Here is a 23343-nt window from a genome sequence, read left to right as displayed (position 1 = left end):
AGCCAGTACACCAAGGTCAGTACCATAGACTAGAATAATAAAATCATAGAGTTGGAAGGGACCTCCAGGGTCATGTATTCCAACTCCCTGCAGAATGCAGGAAATTCACAACTACCAGGTGTGACGAAATCTTCTCCTTACCAGCTTGCCCATCTGGAGCAGTGTGGCTCCTTGCCTCAGTCAAAGCTGGTGGGGTAGACTAGAGCAGGGGTAGTCAACCTGTGGTCCTCCAGATGTTCATGGACTACAATTCCCATGAGCCCCTGCCAGTAAACGCTCATGGGAATTGTAGTCCATGGACATCTGGAGGACCACAGGTTGACTGCCCCTGGACTAGAGCATGCTGCTGCATCCAGGTCCTCCTTGGGTCTCGCGTTAGAACCATGCATGCAAGTTCCCCACATGTGCACTCTCCAGCAGGCTGCCTACTAGTGCCCAGTTAAGGGGCTTCAGCAGTTTCTTCTCCTGCCCTGATGAATCCCCTGGCAGTGGGTTTCCTCCTCACTGGTGATTGGGGCTCTTCAGTTTGGCTGCCCTGATGCACCTTCAGTAGCACAGTTGGCACCCCCCATTCATCCATGGGGAAATGGCATTGCATGGGGCCCACAGAACTGCAGGGCCTGTAGCACATACTATATGTGCTACTAGGATAAACCACTACTGATATTCTCTTCTTGCTTTTCTATTCTGCTATCTCCTGGGATTGCAGTACCAGTGATCCAAGCCCTATTTCTCACTTTTTTCCCCCAATTGTAATATCAGGGATGTAATTTAAAGTCCCAAAGAATCTTTGTTTCATCATTCTCCATTATCTTGTCTGGTTTGTCCTCCCATTAATGTCTGGCTGATGGGAAACCATTCTGCTTGCAAATATTCCAGAGCAACATAGCAGCAACTCTTATCACAACATTCTTTATAGTTGGAGCAATTTTACTGCAGACACTGATCATGTGACTGACTGCCTCATATTATGATTATTGTTATTACTGCTGCTACTATTACTACTGCTAACTAGTATAAATTGGACATTTCTCATGTGGATGCTGAATGCAGTCATACTGGTCAATTACCTGTCAAGTTCATGGCCAATTCTGGCTCTGTTGCTCTACCCAAGGTTTCCAGGATACACAAATACAATAACAATGAGCACAATAATAGGTACAGATGCAAGGTCTATAAGCTAGTCTGGAGTCAGATATCACATGTCCAGTCCAAGGGTCAGGATAAGGAGGGTCAGGGGTTCAAGGATCCAGTTCCAGGGCTGGGAGCAAGCACAGGTTACCAACAATAAGGTACAAGACAGCAAGTCAGGATAGAGCACTGTTTGCTAAGCAGGCCGGCTTCACAAAGGTATGACAAGCAACATTGTTTCCACACCAAGCCTTGCTCAGCATGGTCCTTTTGTCTGACTTGGCTGACTCATTTCCCCCAAGGCCCAGGTGTCAATCCTTACAGTCACAGTCACCTTCCTACAAGTGCAGGTCTTTACTATTTCTCTATCAGTCCTGGTCCTGCAAGCACTCCTCTCCAGGAATTAACACTGGTCACTGCTGGACGAGCACTTAATCCTCTCTCTAGATCTGTCAAGTGCTCTCTCCTGTTCTACACTCTGCAGGTATGGAGAAAGGCCATCAGAGATTGAGACATGATCTTCTGTGGTGTCTCTTACTTCTCCTGGAAGGTTCAGACTGGGAAGCATTCTCAGTTCCCGATGCTTCCTCCATTGGGTCTTCTGCTGGACTCAGCTACTCATATGGGGATTCCATCTGTATGGGACCAGATTCTTCCACTTTCAAGGAGGTGGCAGCTGGCCAGCCTATGACATGCTCTGTAGGCAAGACATATGCAGAGGATTTCCTAAGTATGCAGGAAAATATGTCTTTGTAAACTAATAACACCCACAACAAAATGGCATTAAACAGTGGCATTTTGAGGACTGAAAACGCTCCAGAGGGGATGGAATGTGGTGGTAAGCTGAAACTAGAGAGGAAACTAAGGAGGGGTGGAGAAATCAGTCTGCTCACACCCCAGACAGGATTCTGGAGAGAGGATGGGGGGGGGGGGATGGGGGGTGTCCTAGAATAGAGATAACCGGTGATACTTTCTGGGACCCTCAGCTTGCTATTACTGTTTCCTGCTTTTCTAGAAATTTCTGTTCAAAGCAGCTCACATCATTTAATACAGTAGCATAAGAGCTTGTTTTTTGGTACCCCGCTTTTCACTGCCTGAAGGAGTATCAAAGTGCCCTACAGTCACCTATCCTTCCTCTCCCCATAGCAGACATCCTATGAGGTAGGTGAGGCTGAGAGAACTGTGAGTGGTCCATGGAAACCAGCTGGCTGCATGTGGAGGAGTGGGGAATCAGATATGGTTCTCCAGATTAGAGGCTGCAGCTCTTAACTAAGCTGACTCTCTTAAATTAAGGTGACCAGATTGTCCCACTTTTGGAGGGACATCTGGGGGCTCCTGGCAAATTGTACTTATGTTGCAATTAAAAATATATATATTACAATACTATTTTTGCATTCTATGCATTCTATGAAACTTTTTGTTGCTCCATATAGACCAAATTTTAAATCAAGAACCCCCCCTGTCAATGGTGTCCCGCTTTACCAATGTTAAAATCTGGTCACCTTATCTTAAATTCAACCAACTTAAAATGTGCAAAGAAACAAGCAACACAACAGCAATCAGTCGAAAACAAGACTGGGGCAGAAAACATTCTTTTTTTAAAAGGCTAGCTGGACAAGAAGCTGAAAGGGATGCGAGAGAGGCATTGTTTTAATGGTGTATATACACATTTAGTTTGTCCCACAGACTCTCCTGTTCAGAAAGGTTGTGCAGGTTTCTGAAACAAAAAGTCCTGCCAAATCTTTTTATCAGAAGCAATGTGGGATGCCAGTACACACACCACCTCTTTCAGACCGTGCAGCATGTAACCCACCCCTGAAAAGCAGATTACCCAAGATGTTCATCTAGGAGAGAAGTGGTTTTCTAAATTGTTGGCTACCAGTAAGTTGATCCAAGATCAAGAGTTTCCTCAAGGCCTTCAAAACGGAGCTCTTCTGCCAGGTCTTTGTTTGAGGTCAAGGCTAGGAACAAGCCCATCCTCAGTCTACGCAACATCTAACGTACCCCGCCCGGGGGGGGAGGGGTTGGATGGCTGCTGGGATGGGGGGGGGAGATTATGCTGCCAATTTTGACTTATCTTATTTTCACAGAATCACAGAATCATAGAGTTGGAAGGGGCCACACAGGCCATCTAGTCCAACCCCCTGCTCAATGCAGGTTCAGCCCAAAGCATCCTAAATTTTAGCTCAGGCTTTGTCTGTTTTGTTTGTGGAGTGGGTTTTATGATGTTTTATGGAGATTTTTATATATTGTAACCCGCCACAAGTCTCTGGAGAGTGGCAGGCTAGCTAAACAAACAGTTTTATTTAAGCTGTTATTTATTTGAATTGTTTTAATATCAGAAGCAGTTTCCATCAATTTAAACAACAAAGAAATAAGAAATAAAGGCAGCATCTTCAGTTACTAGGAAAAATATGTCCACAGATAGTAAGTTGACTTTTCATTGTCCATACAGTTGTGGCCACCTGATGTTTGCATAGGCCCCTCAGCAGAGGCTTATAAGTTGCCTACTCCTTCTTTGTAGCCCTGCCTCTTTTTCTAGGACTAGGCTGTAACAGGCTTATCATCCCTTCCTTCTTGCCTTGCTGTGGTTGCTTCCAGTTGGGTGGCTGAGGTAAATCATTGCTGTGTGGACTTAGCCATTATGGTGCCTCACACAAGTTATGTGGGGTTATGAAGCCTACCTGTGGAGCTTGTTTCTCAGAATAAGCGGAAACATCTCATCTTCAACATTCCGAAAAATCTCACATATGCTATTCCCACTTTGGAAGGCAAAGAGTAGGGAGTAGAACACACAATACAGGACAATAAGTGAGTGTGTCTGTCATGAATTCACAAGGTTGACTGAGGCAAACCATTGTCTGCAGCCTCAGTTCTTTCTGCTGCATGGGGATAATAATACTGATCTACTTCACAGGCTTGTTGTAAGGACTGCAACAGGACAACATTAAGGATGCTGAATGACTGTTTCAACCATGAGCAAAAAAAATCTGATTTTGCCTCCTTCAAAGAAAATTATGTGCTACCACTTCTTGTTTGAATTTTTACTGTTTTTGTCATAGCAGGTTATGAAAAATTCACGGGTGAAAGCTACATTAAAAGGCAAAATAAATCAGTAAACACACAGTTTTCAGAACAAACAAATGTCCTTTCAGTGGGTCTAAAATTACATTTTGTGTTTCCACCCACTTGATCTCCTACTATTACCTTGAACTGTGAGAGTCAGGAATCCTTGAGGTCTGTCGTCTCCATTGTGTCCATCTGTTCCCACTCTCATCAGTAGGATAGCAAGACTGTGGCCTGGCTGGTTGAGAGGATAAATTGATTTATTAGTTGCTGCCAATAATTTTAATAATGTAATTGGGGTATTTAAGGGGTTTTATTGTATTTACTCTTTTATTGTGTAAACTGCCATGACCCCAAACTGGGAACGGTGGTATATACATTTAATACATAAATAAATAAAACGGTGTTGAAGGATGGCTCTCTAAAAAGCAGCCGTCAGAATTCCCCATCTCCCTCAGAGCATTGCCATTCAAGTCACAGTGATTGTCCATCACTGGGAAAGTCATTGCTTGGTTCCAGTGGTACAGAAAGTTTTCCATAGGCCTACACTATTGAAACTGGCCCACTTTAAAACACAGTCTAAGACCAAGAATTTCATCCTCAATCTTGTTTGATGTATTTTCCTCATCTATGTGAAACCGCTCTACGTTGAGCAAGGCTCCTGTGCTGGCCGTTTTGTCGACAGCAGCTCTGCAGGGTGTCAGGCAGTCCCTGCCCCCATCTCTCCCCCCCCCCCAAGTACTGTCAAGTTGCAGCAGACTTATGGCAAATCCTGTAGGGTTTTCAAGGCAAGAGACATTCAGAGGGGGGAGAGGGAATGCTTAAGACAGAGGGGTAAATAAAGTTAGGTTGGGTGTCAGGCATGAAGGAAATAAGGTGGCCAACTCCAGATTAGGATATCCCTAGGGGTGGTCAAACTGCGGCCCTCCAGATGTCCATGGATTACAATTCCCAGGAGCCCCTGCCAGCGAATGCTTTTGTAGAAGAAAAGAATGCTGGCAGGGGCTCCTGGGAATTGTAGTCCATGGACATCTGGAGGGCCGCAGTTTGACTATCCCTGTCCTAGAGATTCGGGTGCAGCACCTGGGAAGGACAGGATTTTTTGGGGGGTTGAGGGTGAGCTCAGAGGCATCTAATGTCATAAACTCCACTTCCCAACATGGCCATTCCTCCAGGGGGAAAGTAAGGTTGCCATCTTCCATATGGGTGCCAGAGATCACATCGGAATTACAACTGCTCTCCAGATAATAGAGATCAGTTTCCCTGGAGAAAATGGCTGCTCGGGACAATGAACTTTATGGCATTATATCCGGCTGAACCTGCTTCCCTCCCCCAAACTCTGCTATAAGAGGCTCCACATTCAAATCTCCAGGAATCTCTCAGCCTGGCAGCTCTAAGGAGGTCTGATCTCTGTAGTTGGGAGGCCAGCTGTGACTCCAGGAGATCTCCAGGCCCCACCTAGAGGCTGGCAACCCTAGAAGGAGAGAAGGAAGCAGGACAAGAAGAGATGCTATGGGACTTTCAGGAGAGAGAAAGAGGAAATAGAAGGGGGAGGGGGAAATGAGACACCTCCTGCAAGTCCTTGCGGGTTCCCACTTATCATTTCATCCAGACCATGGACTATCTTGCAAGCACTTTTCGGGTAGCCTACAGGGGGAAGGAAAGTGGCTCAAAGGGAACTGTTATTTCTGGCAGACATCATCCCATCCTGGAGCTGTTCGAGAGTGCAGCTGTGGCCGGTCAGTTAGCGTTCCAAATGGCTACTGTGTGACCTGCAAGCTTGCCCCTCAGAATAACCACCCTGGGAGACCTAGTCAAGCGTGAGCTCTGCTCAGTAACTAAGCACCACGAGAGCAGTCTAAATAAGAGAACCAGCTGAGCTCTCTTGAGAATTAACTGCATTCCCTGCAAGTCCTTGTTGACACCCACTTTCCTGTCATACCCAAAAGCGAGAGACAGCCGTGGTGCTCATTAACCAGCCACCCTCCTACTCGCCCATGACAAGATTATCCCTGCAGAGGGGGAGGATTCAGCAATGATAAATGTGCTTTCTTTCTGCAAGTCTAGTTTCTCCCTAAGAGCAATTAAAAGTGCTGCTGTCCCAGAAGGAGCTGCTTAATTCAAGTAACGTCTCTTCATTAATAACGTGTGCGGCTCCGGCACTGGCCATCCTTTATCCTGCCGATGAGAGTAGCGTGGAGACAGCTAAGCAGAACAAAGTACACTATTCTTAAGCACAACACGCTGTGTAAGCAGCAAACAAAACCTCTGTTTCTGCACCGATGGCCTTCCACTGAGGTGTGCTGAAATGGCTCGCCTGATCTGTATCCTGCAGGTATCCTCTGCAGGCCGACTTTGGCATTCAGACTGTGTATGTATGCAGTTTAAGTGAGCCTACATTGCTCAGGGGCCCTTGTAATCCTAAAATATTCAAACACTTCTCTGCCTAGCACTAGGCTGGCCAGCCCTTTTATGACATCAGAGCGCCTAAGCCAATGGCACAGCAGCTGAATCCCCTGTGCCTGTTGAGGCCCAAAGTCTATCTGAGGGAGAAGAAAAAGCAGCCAATGGTAGCACGACAGGCAGGATGAGGAGAGGGCTTCAAGGCCAAGTATGCTATTTTTAATGAGAGAAAGAAACTGTAGCTTGTTGTCATGACAGGTGCTTTGTTAGCCGGCAGATATGAAAAGTCAGTACAGCTGCTGGAATTGCTTTATAGCATCTCTTTAAACCCACTTCAGTGTGCGGCATATTGATTCCCATGCATGCGCACACACACAGATCAGTGCTTGTGAAGCTGACAACACTGCCCATTAGTTGGACAGAAGATACCCTCTTGTACAGCAAAGCTACTGCTACTGCAAGCGAGGCTCTCTGGACTGGCCCTATGGTATTTTGGACTTGAGAGTAAATAGAAATGTGCTCCCTGCATTCTGCCTAACCAGTCCTATTTCATACTAATGGTCAAACTATTCCAAATTACATTCCCACAGACATTTGATGTGTTAGAATGCTCTGGGTAAAATACCATGGTGTGTGTGTGTTCTTATTGTGTGTTATTGTGCAGGGCAGAATTTGAGGGTGTGGATTAGGCTGCCAGATTTCCTCCTGCCAGTGGTCCTCTTTCCTCACTGCTGCTCAGTAGGCCAACCAGGAAGTGATGTCACCAGTAGGGAGATGCTCTAGCATTAGCTCAAAACTCCATGATTTAAGTGAGTTTTTGGTGAATAGCCTTTATGCAATGATGTCACGTTCAGGCCACTCTGGAAGTGATAGCACGAGAGAGTCTGCCACACACACACATACTCCTACTGGGTGCCAGTTTTGGGTTGGCAATCCCCGTGGGAATTCAGGTTGAAGCTAACCTGTAGAAGGTCTGTGTGCAGGGTGGGGCAATTTAGCAATGGTGTCACCAGAGGCTGTGGATCCCAGCCACCCCCTTGCCTCTGTTGTTACCTCTTGCCACCTCCTACCTGAGAGAATGGAAAGCCATTCTCAGCTTGCTGTGTTGTCTTTAAAGACATCTGGGGAAAGTTGAGATTTGGATCACCAGTGAGAGCAGTAATAAGGCTAGGTGGTAATTGCTGCCCCCTCCCTTGAAAAGCCTGAAGCCACTGCCCCTCTTCACCCTGTAGTAGAACCTGCTACACAGAGAGGCGTGCAGAAGACCCAGTGTGGTGTAGTAGTTAGAGTCCAGGCCTAGGGTTTGGGGAGACCCAGGTTCAAATCTCCACTCTGTCTTGGAAACTTGCTGGGTAACTTTTGGCCAGTCACCCATCCTAACCGAAATCACAGGATTGTTGTGAGGATAAAATGAAGAATAATGTAAGGTGCTTTTGGTCCCCATTGGAGAGAAAAGAAGGTTATAAGTGAAATAAATCTCACTCCCATGCTAACAGCTCCTCTTCTTAGAGAACGAAAATCTTGAGGCAAGACAAGCTTCACACTAAGGACAACACAGGCCGTTAGAAGGGAAGGGAGCAATTTCTCAGGTAACAAAATGGTATCCCCTTGCACCAAACATACACCATCAGGGCTGGTGGGCCTTGAAAGTGAGAGTCTGAGGGGTTAGGGTAAAGAGACACAGTTTTGTGAGGGGTGATTTGACTACATGTTGCCTGGAGATCAGTTATAACCTCTAGCCACCACCTGGAGGTTAGCAACCCTAGCAATCACCTGCTCCTTTTATATGATAATCTCAATTTGTTGATAATGCTCAGACCCTGTGCGGCTTTAAGCCTAACAGAATATCTGCGTGTGAGTGTATTGCTGGTGTGTATTTCTCATCTGATGAAGCAAAACAAAACCCCAAGTCTGGATATTTGTCATTTGGGTATCTCAGTTGCCTAGGTTTGTGGTTTGACATTAAGGCAGCAGCTTCTGATTGCCCTGGGATGTTGTGACAAGAATAGGAGCTTGCAAGATAAGCAAGCTAGTTACTTAAATAATTTGTGTTACCCCACCAATATTTTTTTTAAAAGTGAGCTCAAGCCACATTTTATTCATTTGCAACACTCTTGGATCTGAGATTGCTTTTGGATGCCCAGGACACAGGTGTGGCCAAGTGAGCTTTTTACCAACTAAATCAGGTTGGCCAGGGGACCCTCATTCCTAGGAAACACAGTAAATCATGCTGCAGCACTGACATTGTGATTTGACTGTGTAACGTGTTCTGCTTGGGGCTGCCATTGACAAATGTTTGAAACTGGCAGTAGGTTCAAAATGCTGCCCCCAAATAATGCACTGGAGCTGGCAGAAGAGATCACTGGTGTAGCATCACTTCCCCTGGTTACTGGGCCTAGTTGGAAGCATTTTTTAAAAATAGAGGCCTACGTGATTTGGCTTCAGGGCCTTGGGATGCCAGTCCCCAGGTGGGACCTGGGGATCCCCTAGAATTACAGTTCAGCTCCAGACTAAAGACATCAATTCCCCTGGAGAAAATGGCTGCTTTGGAGGGTGGAGAGGTCCCTCCCTGGCCCAAATCCCGCCCACTCTCGGCTCTACCCTCCAAATCTCCAGGTATTTCCCAACTCAGAGCTGGCAATCCTACTTCAGGCTTTATCAAGCCTCTGCTCATATTAATCTACCCAGAGTCTGAACTCTTTCTCAGAAGTTCCATTGCACGTGGCCCCGCTATGTGAGGTGTGCTGAGTGGCCACACATAGTAGTGGCCCGAAAATTAAGGAACCCTGGGAGGTTCATGGAGCCCAGTGGTTCTCAACCTGGGGGTCAGGGCCCCTTTGGAGTTCAAACGACCCTTCCACAGGGGTCGTGGCAGAGCAAGCAGCTTGGCTGGGGGGGCATCTACACAACAGCCTTGCCAGGTAGATTGAGATAGAGCGTTTGTCTGTCTGGAGCAGCGGAAAAGAGCGAGATCGGCATGATGAGACAAGAGGCAGAACTGAACTGAGAAACCCCGGAAAAAACCCAATTTATATACAATCATGAACAATAGATCTCACACCATTGGTCAGTTTCGGTTTAATTTCTGTAAAAGAACACTTGCATAATGTTATGGTTGGGGGTCACCATAACATGAGGAACTGTATTAAAGGGTCATGGCATTAGGAAGGTTGAAAACCGCTGATGTAGCTATGTCTAAAGGGTACCACCAGCTGCAACATTTACTAATTTACTCACACAATACTCTCACAAATGAAATGGCTGAATTGGCTGCTAGTCTGTTTCCAAGTATAAATAAATAAACAGACAAACAAACAAACAAATAAATACAATTTAAAGAGCTACTTAGGACCTTAAAAACCCTTCATGACCTAGGACCCATTTGGAGGACCACCATATGTCCCTATGTGCCAAATTCAGTCATCAGGTATCCATCTATTTGCTATCTCACAACACAGAGTGGTCCACCTGGCATCGCCCAGAGCCTGGACCTTCTCCATCATGGCTGCAGTTCTGTGGAATGGGCTGTCTGGTGAGGGGCATCCACTCCTTAGAGACCTTCAGGAGGCATTACATGGCCTGCCAGCCAGGGCTTTTGAGCGGCTCTGAATGGCAGGCATCTTTTTAAGGGAAGGAGGAGGAAAGAGGTTTGAAATCTGCTATTTTATTCTTTTGCATTTTACTGAATATGCTTTGAACTATTATCCTAAGCCACCTTTTAACCATGAGGAATGATGGTATATAAATGTTTCAATAAATAAAATAATGAAAATTACATATACCATGAGGTATTGCCCAGTTGTAAGAATGATGTGATTTCTTCCCAGAGGCTCCAAACAGGACTGCCACCAGACCTGGAGAGAATGGCCAGTTGTGCAGTTGAAGCTTTTCATTGCTGCTAGTAAATAACATCACCATTCAGCTTTCATTAAAGAGACAAGGTATTTTTTTATCCAGGACTGTTGGCAACCCTAACAAATGGTCACGTATTAAGAAGAAAGTGACAGGCATATGGCTGGGCTGTTCACAATACAGCAAGCTTATGAAAAGTGAGTTTACTACAAGTAAGCTTGGTCTGGATTTGATCAGTGACTCCAAATGTGACCTCCTAGAAACCTTATCTGCTGTTCTTGAATTCCAGGACAGAAGGAAGCAATAACTAGTCAACCAGAGAAAAATCTGGTAATAGTTTGACTGAGAGAAAGGGAGAAAATAACTACATCTGGTGCAAAATGACCATGGGCACAAGGGAGATTACTTTTGGAACGCAACTATGGTTACAACTGGGATATTGCTGAGTTGACTAGTCAAACCTAGTCCATTGAGTGGCCACTGGTCCGGCACATGTCAGCATAGCTCAGTTTTGTCAGATTTCCCATCTAGCCCAGAATGCTCCTGTGTAAACAGCATTCTAACTTTTATTTACATAAAAAAACAACTGTGCTGAAAGGGACAGTTCTATAAATGTATTAAATCAGATCAAATCAAGGAATCTTATGCATGAAAACCCCTCCAGAGGGCTTGTTCCAGCATCTCCCATTGAAGCTAACTTCAACATGCCATGTGCTATGACTGCACAAGGTTCAAGAAGGAGTAGGAAACAAAAATCCACAACTTGTTCTCAGAGCAGTATGGGTCACTGACACCCAGGAATAAGGGCTACCATGAGGTATGTTGCATTTTCTGTGGGGAATCGCACAGTGATCTGGCACAAGGTTCTGAAAAACTTTGTTGGGTAGGATGGGGGGGGGGGAGCCTGAAGAGAGGATGACAGGGTCTGGGCCCTGCATATTTGAGGGACTGCCTCTCCCAGTATGACCTCAAAAGAACACTAAGATGGTCACAGGCTAGTGTTCCCTGGCCCAAAGGAAGTGTGCCTAGCCTTGACCAGGGCCCCTAACCCCAGACTGGTGGAATAAGTTGCTAGAGGAAAGTCAGGCCATGATGGAACTGCCAGAGTTCCGCAGGCATGTGATTAAGGCCAGAGCAAACAAATAAAATCAAATGAGCTTTCCCCCCTTTCTCCAGACTAGAATCATACAGTTGGAAGGGTCATATGAGTCATCTCCACCCCTCTGCTCAATAACACTGATGGTGCCTAATTACGTGGAGGCAAGAACAAGGCTCAAGTGACTGGATAACAGGGCATTTAAAGTTTATAGTTTCACTATTCTTACTGTTTTATTGTTTTATCAAAGCTATATTTATAAGAAGATTTAAAGTGTTGTACACCACCCCAAGCCTATTCTAGGGAGGGGCGGTTTATAAATCAAATCAATAGATATAATGCTATTGAGACCAACTTCCAAAGCAGCCATTTTCTCTAGAGGAACTAATCTTTGTCGACTGGAGATCAGTGGTAATTCCAGGAGATCTCAAGCCACCACCTGTAAGTTGGCAACCTTATCGAGTAAAGATTGGCCTCTGAAGTGAATGAGAAGTCAGATTTATAGCACAAATTCTTGTTAGTATTCTTTTAAAAACGAAGCTTTCAGTAATCTGCTATTATCTGGCCATTTTCATTGTTTTTCTTGACCCAGTGGGCAGGGCCATGGGGAAACCATCAATGGTGCCCTCTGCTGGGCAGAGAATGCACTGGGCATGCAATGAGGAATCTTTGGGGCCATAGAAAATAAGAGGGCCACTTCTCTGGGAGACCCTGCCTGTAAAACTGCAGTTTGAGGGGCATGCTTTAAATTATATTCAATCATGGTATTTGCCACCTTATAAAAATATATACTGCCTGCTCTGGCATGAGGTTTCTGCTGCTTTCCCATCCACTTTTAGTTTATGGGACTTGGAATTACAGGGCTCAAAAAAGTATTGTATTTACAAAATGTGCTTTTCAATTGATTGTTATGTAAAACTTCATGTTTCAGTAGGTAGTTTGCAATAATAACATTTTCACATCTTAAAACAGGGAACTTTGGGTTCCAGGATCTCCTGGTGCCCTTCCTCCTCTTTTTTCTTTTTTTGTATATTCAGCCCAGTTTGTGTACTCTGCCTTGTTTTTCTATATTACTTGCTGTGCCATCCAAGACAGTGATCAGGCCTCCAATTGACTGGGTCCATCAAGGGTGCTACAGATTAACCCACTAAACTGCTATCTAGCACTTCTGAGGTTTGAGAGAAGATCAATTCAGACTGAGAAGGTCTGTATGACAGTAATACTTCCTAGTGTTTCCTAAACCTGTTTTTCTTTCCAGAGCTTGCAAGACAGCCCTGGTCCAGTGCAAAGAGGCCTTTTTTTTCCTTCTTAAAATTTAAACGGTATTCTTTCTATTTTCCCCTTGCAGCTTATTTTGGTTTCTGTGTGGGTGGCTCATGTGAGCTAAACTGTTGTGGGGTAAATGTTTTCTGAGTGCAGAACACGTTGTCCTTTGCAAGATGAAATTTAGAATTTGCATTTTAACTATATTGTCAGTGGCTACTCTGTGATCTGCCCACATCGTAGGACTGGATTGCAATTCTATATGAAGCAATGATGCAAAGGTGAAAGAATCGTTTTTGGAACTAGAGCTATTCACTGGTTTCTCTAAATTAGCTGCTGGAGCCAATACACTAAGGTTCTTTTCTCTCCTTTCCCTTGAGGGCGGTCTCACAAATTATGTAGAAGCGAAGCTGGGGTTGACTCCAAATGTACCCTCCAGCCAGTTATAATTTCTGGTGATGTTTCTTGCGCTGACATTTTTAGATATCAAAAGACATACATGTATAAAAGTGGCCCTTGATAGTGAGATAGGATGGACCTCTATTTCCTTTCACTGATCTATCCTTACTGGCTTTCTGAACCTTCCAGGACAGTTAGCATCAGGAGGTGCAAAATGATAGAGTTACACTATGGAGGTGTATGGTGGCGGTATGTGTATGCCGCATCCCCACACCATTCTTCATTGCTGCTGCTGCCTCGCTCTGGCCCTTTCATTGCATCGGTGCAGAAATGTCAATGCACCGAGAACCCTGCTGTTCCTACTCACGGCCTGTCATTTTGCCTCCCCCCCCCCTTAACAGCTGATCAGCGACTCAGATTAAAAGCATGCTTAAAAGGGTGAAGGGGTAGAATTGGAACTCAGCTCTGTCCCATTCCCTGGCTGAGTGTCTACACAGCCCCTTGCCTGCAACATCTATGCTGCTTCCCCTTCCAGCTGGAGTAAAAGGGGTGATTTTTTAAATGGGCTCTGGTCCTGCAAGCCACAAGATCATAAAGCAAAAAAGAACAAAACAAAAACTCATTGCAGTTGGGAAGGAAAAGAGGAGAAAAAAGTTCATGCTAAAAGGTAAAGGTAAAGGTATCCCCTGTGCAAACACCGAGTCATGTCTGACCCTTGGGGTGACGCCCTCCAGCGTTTTCATGGCAGACTCAATACGGGGTGGTTTGCCAGTGCCTTCCCCAGTCATTACCGTTTACCCCCCAGCAGCAAGCTGGGTACTCATTTTACCGACCTCGGAAGGATGGAAGGCTGAGTCAACCTTGAGCCGGCTGCTGGGATCGAACTCCCAGCCTCATGGGCAAAGCTTTCAGACGGCTGCCTTACCACTCTGCGCCACAAGAGGCTCCTTTTATATATGGAGGATTCAAAGAATTATAATGACCTGAAGGTGATTGCAGCACTGCCATACACACACTCCATGTTCTTCCTAGGAAAAAATAATTTCCAGCACACTGACAGTCTGACATCTACCCATCAGCCTGACCATTATTTTTTATTTGGAGAAGCAGTCCATCATATGAGCCCTACCTGCACTCAGAATCAGAATCACAGAGCTGGAAGGGTCAGCCCAAAGCATCCTGCTTTAGGATGCTTTGGGCTGATCCTGTGTTGAGCAGGGGGTTGGACTAGATGGCCTGTATGGCCCCTTCCAACTCTATGATTCTATGAAGAGACCACAAAGGGCTATCCAGTCCAGCCCCCCACCTTCTCGGGGACTTAAAAATCACCCACTCCAGGCAGGGCTCATCCAAACTCTTCCTAAAAACTTCCAAAGTAGACTCCACCACCCTCCAAGGTAACATATTTCTTCTGCAAACAGCCCTCACCATCAGAAAATGCTTTCTAATATTTAAGTGGAACCTCCTTTCCCGTAATTTGAACCCATTGTTCTAATTCTAAAGCTGCAGTAAACAAGTTGGCCCCCTCTTCAAAAAGTCTACCTTTTATGTAGTTAAACAAAGCTGTCATATCACCCCAATCACTCTGAAGTCATCTAGCCCAATCACAACTTTAGCATCTCAGAAGGGCAATGCATTTGTCTTCTCAGAGATGGGGCTGGTAGATACGATGGTTGTAGACTTTCACTGTGCTTTGAATTTAGGAGCAGAAACAGTGAGACTGGGTCACTGGTTTTTTCTCACATCTGCATCCTATTTGTAAGGAGTCAAACGAGTCATCTGTTTGAACTTCTCATTCTCTAGCCACATTTTTCCATGGTGACTCACAGTAACTATTCTCTTGAAACAAATCTATTCTGATGGTGTCCTCATCTCTGTTGGGAACTGGTTCAGATATGAAGTCAAGTGTTTATTTTGAAATGGCATCTGAAGAGTCACATGACTGAAACCAATGTGGCAAAAAAAAAGCTCCTTTGTTTTTATTTAGTAACAAGGTGGACCTTGCAGTGATATTCCTGGAGGGTTTCTGGTCATAGTTTGTATTTTAGGTATATCTTGACCCAATCTTGACAGGGTTTCCTGGCTCATAGACTTCAACGGTCCAAAATGAACTATTAGTTGTAAAACATGATACCTGGCACATCTAAGCAGAAAAGCTAAAGGCTTCTTCATTCTACTTTTAGAAATACTGAGCAAAGACCTTAAACGTACAGAGGCCCATTTCCAGTAATTTCAGGTAACTAAAGATGGAACTGAACAAGGACTATGAATGCAAGTGCCCTATAGTTTCAGTTCTAAAACAATCATTGTTGCTGCCCTTTGAGAAAGGAAGTAAACGTTGGGTAATGGACCAAGACTCTAGACTCCACCACTCCAAATGGCCTTTGTGTCATGTGACCAGTGACTAGTGCCATAGATGCTCCTTAAACACATTTATTTTTTCCCTCTGGGGATAGCACATAGAGACAGATGATAATGAGGTGGGACCGATTGAGCCAAACAGATTTCTGTCAGTTCTCGTTGCTCATAAATATATAGTATATATTTAGAGTATAAACTAAGTGCCTTACCTAGGTCCAGAACACCTATCCACAGTTATTCACATGATGGTGACTTCTAGACTGGACTTCTGTAACTTGCTGTACGTAGGCCTGCCCTTATCCTTGCTCCAGAAACTGCAACTGATCCAGAATCTTCACAGGAACATCTTGGAAGACCCACATTTGGTCTGTGCCTTGACAGCTGCGCTGACTCCTGGTTGAATTCCAGATCAAGTTTAAAGTACTGGCATTTAAAATACTGGCACTTTAAGGTACTGAGCTCCCAGAACACACCTGGGCCCTGATGGAGATAGTGCAGTTCCACAAGGCCTGTAAGATGGAGCTCTTCCACCAGGCTTCTGGCCTGGGCCCGTGAATCAGATAACATCTGCTGGGCTCCCTATCAAAGTCACCGCCAGACTGACGTCTAGTCCTGGGAGAGCTGAAGCAATATAATACCCGTTTGTTAATGTTGACACTGCATATGCTAAATAGTTTATTTCTCATCTTAAATCTAATTTTAATGGTATGCTTTTAATCTGTATTATTGTGAGTTAAAAATTGTACACCACCCTGAGCCGGTCCACTGGGAGGGTGGAATAAAAATCAAATTAATTAATTAATAATTTTAAAAGCGGTGCTTCTTTTTAAAATTAATATCTTGTTAATTAGCAGTTGTTCTTATGGGCACACAATGCAGATCCCTCACAAACGCACACATGAATCCATATATATTATCTGCAAAGGTTAAATTGAATCCAGAAGGGAGTTCAATTAGGGATATGCACTCAGATATATCTGGTCATAAGAATGTAAGATGACCCCTGCTGGATCAGACCAGGGGTCTATCCAGTTCAGAATCCTAACAAAGCGGCCAACCAGTCTTGCTGGAGGGGAAAAAACAAGGCATAGAGGCAGAGACCTTCTGCTGATGTTGCCTCCTGGCTCTGGGATTCAGAAGTTTAGTGCCGCTGAATGTGAAGGTTCCTCTCAGTCACTACAGCTAGTAGCCACTGATAGACCTATCCTTCTGTCTCATCCCCTTTTGAAGCTGTTTATCCCTGTGGCTATCACTGCATCCTCTGACACCAAATTCAACATTGCAATCACTCAATATGTATTTCCTTTTGTCTGTCCTGAATCTACTGCCCATAAAATATATCATCCAAAACACTTTATTGTATTTTTAGTACATTTCAGATCTGAATACAGAGTAGAGAATCTAGATGACTTCAGAGTCAATATTAGTATGGTATCACAAACCCCAGTATTCTTGGAAATGTTCAGGAATAGCCAGGGCCTGCATTTTCAAGTGCCGAACTGGAGGGAGGGATTTACTTTTTGCAGGTTTCTTGGTCAACAAGAAGGAGTGGGGAGGGAGGCAGCTGTCAGAGCAAATGGGATCTCACATTAGAGGGAACCTGCAGGCTTGCTTTTGCTGAGATTCTTTTGTTTGACATTGGTTCTGTTGGGCTTGAGCTCTCACCCTAGCCCAGAGTTCTTCTTGGCTTCTGTGGCTTTATATTGGTTCTGTTGGGCAGGACTCTCTTCCATTGATTCAGCTGGCTTGGCTTGGACTCTTTGGTTTGACCTGGGATGTGTTAGGTTTGCCACATTGGTCTATGGTTCTACCGGATAGGCTGGGACCCTCAGGTAGGTCGTACAGCTCTATTTGTTGGGCCACAAGCCCCCACTGGACTGCCATATTTCCTTTTGGGCAGAGTTTCTGCCAGTGCATACATGTTGAGGGCAAGGGTGCCATGGATCTTGTATTTCTTTGCACTCATGCTGAGAGGAGTAGCAGGACAAGGAGGCAGATTTGTCAGTGGTGAAGAGCATTCTTCTGTCACTCCTACCCTTGGTTCATCTCCTGATGCTCACTCTGTGCTTCCTGTCCCCACCTCTCTTGGTCAATTGTCCACTAACCTTGCCACTGGTGAGGTAATAGCTGTTGGTCCCCTTCTTCCTGTCATGTGACCACACAGTCATGTGCTTGCAAATCAGTGGATCTGATCCTGCCTTGGGTTAAAAGTAGGTCCCAGTTGCAGAAAGGTGAATTCCTCTACAGACATTGGTATAGCTTAATAGTTAAGAAACTATGCTCTGATCTGAGAGTTGTTGATTTAATCGGCAGCCTGGCCTAAACAACGCAACTATCTTTCAGCCCTGATATGCAGTAGGAACTTAATAACAATATATGTATTTTTGCAAGCAGGGGCCTTTTGTTTTATAGATCCTTGGTGTTACAATATTTAGTACTGAGTTAGAAGAAGAAAAAGAAAAGTTTTTAGACCTCACTTTTCACTACCTGAAGGAGTCTCAAAGTAGCTTACCAACACCCCTCCTTCCTCTCCCCATAACAGACACCCTGTGAGGTAGGTGAGGCTGAAAGATTTCTGATAGAACTGCGAATGACCCAAGGCCACCCTGCTGGCTGCATGTGGAGGAGTGGGGAATCAAACCCCGTTCTCCAGATTGTTATTATTATTATTTATTAAATTTATTTCCCGCCACTCCCCATAGGCTCGTGGCGGGTCACAATAGTCTTGTCCCCATTAAAATACCCATTAAAAGACTTTAGAAACAATCCCAACATGGCGGAAGCTCTCATTATTCCCACCCCTGCTATCAGAGCGGCAGGGAGGGTGGGGAGGAGATCTGACTTACTAGGTCCGGGGGGGGGGGAATGCTGGCACTCATTCGCTGACCCCGGCCTCAACCATATGCCTGGCAGAAGAGCTTCGTCTTGCAGGCCCTGCAGAAAGCTGGTAAATCCCGCAGGGCCCGCAGCTCACCCAGGAGCTCATTCCACCAGGTAGGGGCCAGGACCGAAAAGGCCCTGGCCCTGGTTAGAGTCTGCTGCTACACCACACTGGCCCTACACCAAAGTGGGTTAGGTAGAACACTGGTTTTGCCATGCCCAAAGTCCCAGATCAAAACTATGTATAACCAGAGACCCAGGAGACTGGACCTTGGACTATCTAAAAGATGTTGGCTAGAAAAGACCCAAACCGGATCCTTGGAGAACTGTTAGCAATCAGCATAAATGCTGGACTGTTGGTCTGACTCCATATAAGACAGTTTCACATTTCCAGGACAGCTGTAAGAACAACACATAAAGTTATAAATCAGTGTTAAATATTATAACACTAAAGGTCTATAAAATGAACATTTCCTAATATTAAAAGAATCCAAGCATATAAGAGGTATCCCCAAGCCTTGTTCATCAAGTTGTATTCCTATTAAAATCCACATAAGTAAAAATCCACCTGTCACTCGAGGCTTACATTACCAAATGGCTCTCCAGTGGCACCTTCTCAGTCATTTTTCTGGCTACCTGTTATATTAGTATGACCCGCCAAGATGGGTATTTTTTTGATGGGAATGGGGAATAACATGTCACAGCTGACTGATGTTACAAGATTCACCGTGTCAATTACAGAGAGGGAAGGTGGCTGAGTTGAACACTTTGGGAATTGCAGTATACCACAGCTGTTTCCTTCAAGCTTCTGGCAGACATGGTGTCAAAGAAACCTGTGCTGTACTTTCTTTTTTTTTATAACTTTCATTCGATGAGGCTGACACAAGGTTGGCCACCAAGTCTACTATGGAGCTGTAAGTGGGTATTCTTTGACGCTTACCATCAGATTTCAAAGTGAATACACAAGCTAATGGCCAATTAGAAGTGTCCCCTTTGGACATGGGCTTGCCCAAGTGATCATGTCAAATAAAACTTCAGAAGCTGCGGATTCTTCAAAAGGCTGTTTGTTTTCTGGGAGCTGAAGCCTTGACATTCTAAAACATCTTCAGGTTTCATCTGTAAGGGAAAGTGCCAGCCAGGCCAGCAAGTAAGACAGCAGTCTTCCTAAACTCAGACGTAGTCTGGGAATTATTATTTTTCACACTTGAGCATCGATGTAAGCTTATCACATTCATATTGACTCTAAAATTCAGATTTTGTTGCGCAGCCAAGAGAAGGGAGTGTAGAAACTACATGGCTGATGAAGATGGAGCTAGATCATCCAGCTGCCTGCTGGCCTGCCCAGGACTTCACTGGTGGGACTCCTGCTTGATATTTGTGTCTCTGCGCTGGAGCAAGCTCCTGAGGCAGCAGTGCTTGTCTAGGGTTTCAATATCACCTCTCCTTGTGTTTCTGGGATAAAGCCAGGACTCCTGTGGGGGCGGGATTGCCACCTGTGGGGTCATAATAAAGAAGGTTACCACTTTGGTGAGACACAAAGACATGTTACTGAGTCAGTAGAAACTGGTAGTGGGAAGACTAAGGGGATTGTTGGATGGTTGGGGGAGTGGAATTGCTAGTCTTCAGCTGTCTCCTTATATAGGGATAGAGCCAGTGGAGGGAGGCTCTTATACTCCTGGTCCTGTGCAGAGGGACATATGTAGAGTGGCCATTCCAGGAGAAGGAAGCCTAGCTGCTGTTTGGCCAGCCTTCAAGTCCACCTCTCAACAACAGAGATCTGGGTGGAGGAGGCTAGGGGTGTAAATCTGACCCATCTAGGCACTCCAGGTTTCTCTGTACAGGAACACACCAGGTCTTTCATGATTCCATCCATCTATGAAGGTGGCTTCTCCAACAGTCTGCCAGTTTTGAGTGTGTGCTTCTGAAGGTTGTTCACCAGGATAGAATAGGGATTCTGCTGCCATGCCATCCACCCCATTGCCCAGTTGTCTCTCTTCCTGAGCTGGTGAGCTGGTCTCAAGAATGCTGGTGAGCCCCCCTAGACCTGCCATGGCCAGGTTGTCAGGAGTGGCTCAGAATTTCATGGCCTTCATGATGACTATGAGCCTGTCCCAAGAAATTACTGGGCCTAGTCTGTTCACTTATGAGGAAGGTGATGGGGGGGGGGGAGTTAAAGCTTACTCTCTTTCCCACCGGCATAAAAACACAATTAATTAATTAATTAATTAATTAATTAAGGGGACAGCTGTTTCCGAGTGGATGCTCACTGCAGATACAAAGATAGTGCTTCCTGGGATTAGTTTTTGTTTTGAGAAAGAAATAAGATGAGAAAGAATGGAAAAGATATCAACAGGCACTATGGCATCCATTGACTCCACACCGATCCAAGTCCATGAAATAGTTTCCTGCATGCCTGCTGGACTCCGAATCAGGCTGAATCCAGTAACTGGGGCCTCCAACTCTTTCCTGTTTTTGCCTGAATGTCAAGTTATTTACCTCACTGTGGAAAGTTGCATGGAGCCCATTAGTACCCAGGTAACCTTCAACAGAAAAAACAGTGGCTCCATTGGGTCATTTCAGGTTAGGAAAACAGCATGGACCAGGAAGGGCTTAAGGCATTTCTCCACACGTTCTGTGGCCCTGATCCAAATTGGATCCACACATGCATGCAAATGATGTTCCTAGCATGGAACTTCCAAAATAAGTTTGATCAAGAGGATCAGGACAGACATATTGGGAGGGGGGGCACACAAGGACTTCGTAATGTGGGAACTGGGCTGGCCCTCGGGATTCTTTTCTTCAGCTCGGCATGCCTGGGGTCAGTGGCTGGAGCCCAGGAGACAGAAGATACCAATCAGGTAACTCAGCAAAAGTGAAAGGCCAAGCCGCTAGCAGTTCAACCAGGCCTGGCGACTCTGTCCTGCCTGTCAATCACCCCCTGCCCTGACTGCGATGTCGTGCCCCCAGTTTGCGGGAAGCTCCCTCTTGCCTTAAGTCGGGGGATATTCTGGGCACACACCGAGCAAATGCCTCTGCTTTCTGCAAGGCTTTGGATCACACTACTTGTACTTCCATTATGAAGTGTGAAAAATTTCTAACAGGTGATTTCTCTCCCCTGCCCCTGCTTGGCCGGGAGAATGTTTTCTTTTGAAAGCTCACAGTCTGCTGTCCCAGGATCTCCCCCCGCCCCACACCACCCCACCTCCCCCCACCCCATCTGCCACTGCAGTTTTTCCTAATATCGAAAGCAGCGCTCCTCAGAGCATGTCACAGGTCTTTAGAGATTAGGCTGATCACATGACTTCTGTTTCCAGCTGCCACATAACATTAAAAGAAACTAACAGTTAATGCTTTCCTTAATATTACTTTCCATATTTCTCCATAGTTGCCATGGGGACGCTATGTGATCATGACTAGAAGACAAAGTGATCCAAGAGGAAACCATTTTCCTATCTTGCTGTTATTCATGCTAATTAAATACCTTAAAAAACCACTTTCACTGCAAGTGGCACAGAGACAGCATTTCCCCTCTTTTTGCTCTTCTGCTTACTGATTGTTAACCAGCACTGCCCCCAAATTCCCTCACCTTGGCAGAGCAGTTCTCAGAGTATATCCCCAGGAACACGAGGTTCCTCAGGAGTGTTTCAGAGATTCCAGAGTGAGAAACAGATAATGGAAGGTGAAATGTCCCCATCCCCACATGCTGCGAGCCCAATTCAGTCAGGGACAAAGGTGCAGTGGAGCAGCACAGCTGGCTGGGGATACTGCCTGTAGAAATGGCTGCTGTGATTGCAGTCCTCCCTCCCACCTTACCAGTTGGGTGTACACAACTGGAGACAAGGATGCCCACAATTAGACACTCACTATCGGTGGGTGTTGTGTGGAGCACAACAAATTGTGGCAAGTTCTTAAAGAGATGGGAATACCAGAGCATCTTATTTGTCTCTTGAGAAACCCATATGCAGGGCAAGAAGCAATAGTGAGAACCGGGCATGGAATCACTGATTGGTTCAAAGTTGAGAAAGGAGTTAGGCAAGGCTGTATACTGTCGCCTTGCCTATTTAACTTGTATGCGGAGCACATCATGAGAAAGTTGGGATTAGAGGAGTCACAAATTGGGATCAAGATTGCAGGAAGAAATATCAACAACCTCAGAAATGCAGATGATACCACTCTAATGGCAGAAAGTGAAGAGGAACTAAAGAGCCTGTTGATGCGGATGAAGGAGGAGAGTGCAAAAGTTGGCTTGAAACTCAACATCAAGAAAACAAAGATCATGGCAGCCGGCCCTCTCAAATCCTGGCAAATAGATGGGGAAGAAATGGAGGTAGTGACAGATTTTATTTTCCTGGGCTCCAAGATCACTGCAGCAAAGAAATTAAAAGACGCTTGCTCCTGGGGAGGAAAGCTATGGCAAATCTAGATAGCATCCTAAAAAGCAGAGACATCACCCTGCCAACAAAAGTGCGTTTAGTCAAGGCTATGGTATTCCAAGTTGCATTGTATGGCTGCGAAAGTTGTACCATAAGGAAGGCCGAGCGTCAAAGAATTGAGGCGAGTCCCTTGGACTGCAAGGCGAACAAACCGGTCAGTCCTAGAGGAGATCAGCCCTGACTGCTCCTTAGAAGGCCAGATCCTGAAGATGAAACTCAAATACTTTGCCACTTCATGAGAAGGAAGGACTCCCTGGAGAAGAGCCTAATGCTGGGAGCGATCGAGGGCAAAAGAAGAAGGGGACGACAGAGAATGAGGTGGCTGGACGGAGTCACTGAAGCAGTCGGTGCGAGCTTAAATGGACTCCGGGGAATGGTAGAAGACAGGAAGGCCTGGAGGATCATTGTCCATGGGGTTGCGATGGGTCGGACATGACTTCACACCTAACAACAAAATCG

The 23343-nt window shown here is 45.4% G+C and overlaps 1 long non-coding RNA gene across 1 annotated transcript; it reads right to left on the bottom strand.

Moving 5' to 3' along the window:
- Nucleotides 1–1036: 1036 nt before the first annotated feature.
- Nucleotides 1037–6599, bottom strand: LOC143836152 (uncharacterized). The gene is made up of 3 exons (XR_013230539.1): nucleotides 6464–6599; nucleotides 4339–4435; nucleotides 1037–1828 (listed from the first exon to the last, which is right to left on the bottom strand). It is a non-coding gene; the product is annotated as an uncharacterized LOC143836152 (long non-coding RNA).
- Nucleotides 6600–23343: the final 16744 nt, after the last annotated feature.

Source organism: Paroedura picta, chromosome 1 (genome assembly GCF_049243985.1).
Source record: "Paroedura picta isolate Pp20150507F chromosome 1, Ppicta_v3.0, whole genome shotgun sequence".
NCBI classification, from domain to species: domain Eukaryota; kingdom Metazoa; phylum Chordata; class Lepidosauria; order Squamata; family Gekkonidae; genus Paroedura; species Paroedura picta.
This window is presented reverse-complemented; position numbering and strand designations above follow the sequence as displayed.